The sequence below is a fragment of the Lampris incognitus genome, chromosome 21 (genome assembly GCF_029633865.1).
Source record: "Lampris incognitus isolate fLamInc1 chromosome 21, fLamInc1.hap2, whole genome shotgun sequence".
Classification (NCBI taxonomy): Eukaryota; Metazoa; Chordata; class Actinopteri; order Lampriformes; family Lampridae; genus Lampris; species Lampris incognitus.
Window position 1 is genome coordinate 23,523,209 of NC_079231.1, and position 3,781 is coordinate 23,526,989.

The window sequence follows — 3,781 nt, forward strand, 5'->3', positions numbered from 1 at the left end:
CCTGTGTTTTTCACAAAACATTGAACTGAGTCAATAAAAAGCTGCAAGTCCGGAAGTAAATGTTGCACCCTAACTGCCCCCATCCCTTGGTAGCCTGTAAAAACTTCCTGATTTTCAGGAAAGCATTGCTCCTTTGTGTCCAACTGCATCTGTGTGTGTTGAGTGGAACTTAATTCCCACTCCTTCTGTGTTCTCCGGAGGGAAGCTTTGTTTTTCTTTCCTTTGGAAATCCTCTTTGCCTTTGACTTGTTCTGTCTATCCTCGGCGGGCTTCCTTTAATAGACACTCTGTCATTTCATTATCCACGAGCATATCTTCCCCTTCTTCAAATACAGACTCGGCCACTCTAATAGCAGTCTGCCCTATTTGCTTATTGAGATCACAATTCATTTGCCCAGTTTATTTCTGCTGATGACGCTGTCTGATACAAGCCGAGACTGTGCTGTAGTGCCCCCACATCCCCTGGTCCCTGACAAACGCATTTCAATAATCCGCGTAGACTTGTCTGAACTTTTACAAAATTTGCCTGTACTTTTATTTTTTTGTGAGGGGGGGGGGTTGTATTGTTTTATTGTGTGAAGCACTTTGTGTTACATTTGTTTGTATGAAAAGTGCTATACAAATAAAATCTGATTGATTGATTGATTGATAGACAGAAACTATCAAAGGCAGGTTGTGTTGTGTGCCTGACAGCGAAGGCCCACTGAGACGGCTTCCCAGCATGCACAGCAGAGGTTCAATAGCCAGACTGTAAAGCTGCCCTGAGATGGGACGACCCTGCCTTATCCCTCTCTGCACAGGGATTGGCTGGCTCAACCCTCCCCCAACTTTCACCAAACACTCGGAACCACTGTACAATAACCGCACCCATAATAGAAAACAGTCGGCGTCCGGGTAGCATAGCGGTCCATTCCGTTGCCTACCAACACGGGGATCGCCGGTTCGAATCCCCGTGTTACCTCCGGCTTGGTTGGGCGTCTCTACAGACACAATTAACCGTGTCTGCGGGTGGCAAGCCGGATGTGGGTGTGTATCCTGGTCACTGCACTAGCGCCTCCTCTGGCTGGTCCCATGCGCTACGTCCTCACTGTCAGGTGAAAGGAAGCAGCTGGCAACTTCACATACCGGAGGAGACGTGGTAGTCTGCAGCCCTCCCCGGATCAGCAGAGGGGGTGGAGCAGAGACCGGAATGGCTCAGAAGAGTGGAGTAATTGGCCGGATACAATTGGGGAGAAAGTGTGTGTGTGTGTGTGTGGGGGGGATCATCAAAGCTTGAAGTCAAAGTATCTTTACTGTCCCTTACAGGGAAATCAGTTTGCAGCCAGTATATATAAAACACTCACACAAACAAAACATGCACAACACCAAGTCAGAACTGACACATCACTGACGGACAGCAAAAAACAGCAGGACATAGTGGGCACGCAGAACCGAAGGAGTTCAAATATACAGGCCATGGAAACATATGATCTGTAGGCGACAGCTGAATACTATCTACCATTTTACAATTGGATGGCAGTGGGGACAAAGGAAATCTTGTAAGTACTTAAGTACGTAAGCTCTACCCTGTCAAATGCTTTTAATTTGATCTAAGGAGAGGATACTAATGTCAAGGTCATAAAGTGCATAAAGGCCAATCCTATCTTGTAAAAGAAAAATACTGTCCATTATTTTTCTGCCCTGTACACAATACGTTTGGTCCATATGAACAAGTATACCCAGATAGTGTCGGAGTCTGTTTGACAGTGCTCGGGAAAGCACTGTACAGTACGAGCATAAAGGGGCCAACGGCCTCCAGTTTATCAGCAATGCTAAATCTCTCTTTTTAGGGAGCAGGGACAGAACTGCCGCGGCATGGTGGCACAGTGGTTAGCGCGGTCGCCTCACAGCAAGAAGGTTATGGCTTCGAGCCCAGGGGTCGTCCAACCTTGGTGGGTCATCCTCTTTGTGGGGTTTCCATGTTCTCCCTGTGTCTCAGGTGAATGGGCGGTACTAAATTATCCCTAGGAATGAATGTGTGTGTGTGTGTGTGTGTGTGTGTGTGTGTGTGTGTGTGTGTGTGTGTGTGTGTGTGTGTGTGTGTGTGTGTGTGTGTGTGTGTGTGTGTGTGATGGCCTGGCGGCCTGTCCAGGGTGTCTCCCTGCCTGCCGCCCAATGACTGCTGGAATAGGCTCCAGCACCCCCACGACCCTGAGAGCAGGATAAGTGGTTAAGACAATGGATGGATGGGACAAAACTGCCCTCTTACAACAGACATGCATGGAAACAGTCCAAGGGTACTTCATGCAGGTTAGGTCCAACAGAACACCAGCAACGCTTATAAAAGTCAGTGGTGAACCCATCTATCCCCGGAGCCCACCCTGAAGCCATCTGACCAACAGCTACAGTCAGCTCCTTCAAGCTAAGGTCTCTGTCCAGGTCTGCCTTTTCTTCAGCACTGAATTGAGGAAGCCCCTCCAGCAGCTCTGTAGCACTGCCCTGATCCCACCGCTCTGCTCCTAAGAGAGAGGAGTAAAAAGCCACAACATGACTCCTCATTTCCTTTGGATCAGTCATCACCCTGCCACCGTGGAGATTTAAGGAGGTCATTAGCCTGGTCCTGGCAAGTAGTCTCAAAACTGAAGTAGAAAGAGCTTGGAGCATCAGTGTCTTTGATGTTGAGGAAACGAGACCTAACGAAGGCTCCTTTCACTCGCTCCTGCATGAAGTCCTGAGCGCCATTCCTTTTTTCTTGCAGCAGGCCATCAGCAGAAAAGCCTGGATTACTGTTTATAGCACACTCAGTGTTCTTAATACTGCCCTCCAGCTCCTGAAATGCTGCTTTAATCGTAGCAGTTGAGATCTATACTGCTGACAAGAAACAAATCTGTGACTTGCCCATTTCCCACGTCTGCCTCAGTGAATCAAAATGTGCTGTTTTACTTTACCAGCAGACCCAAAACTGTTCAAAGCTCTGACGGAAAACCACTATCCTGTAGCAACTTGTTGAAATGCCAACATGACCTAGCTTTTTGCCCAGGAGAACTGATCGAATCTATAAGTGATGAGGTGGCGATCAGTAAAGCCAACTGGAGTAATGGAGCTACTAACTAGACTGGATGCAACTGACGTAGGACCTATCTAGCCTGACTGCACTCCTCCTGTTATTGCTCACCCTGACCCACGCGTAGTGTCTAGCAGTGGGGTGTTTCAACCTCCATGCATTTAGCAAATCCAACTGAGTAACTATTCCACCTAAGCGACCAGAATGTGTGGTACCTCGCTTGTCTTGCCCATGGAGAAATCAATGGTGCAGTTCCAATACCCACCTATGCTCAGCTGCTCCTGACCACACTTCTGCAGCCCACCCCTCAAAACACGGAGGAAGGCTAATCTGGTAGGCCACTGACTTGGGGCATAAACACCGACCAAACAGAAAAGGGACCCTTCAATTTCTACCCTTACAATCAGACACCTCCCCTTAACTAACTCCACAGATGATCAAATCCTTGGATTGGTTCTTTTAGTTAGCAACACTGCTCCCTCCCTGAGTTTACATCACCCCTCCCACCTCGCCCCAATCTACCTCATTAGTTTGGTCACTATGACTTTCCCGCAGAAAAACCACATCGATCTGTTCCTGCTTCCCAACCTCAGCCACAAAAGCTCTCTTACATCTGTCCCTCCCACTATTAATATTAAGAGATCCGACCCTGAGCCCCTGCACAAGATGGGTAGAGAAGAGATAAAGTTAGCGAAAGAAACAAAGCGGCATGAACCAGAAAAAAAAGAATGAAGCACC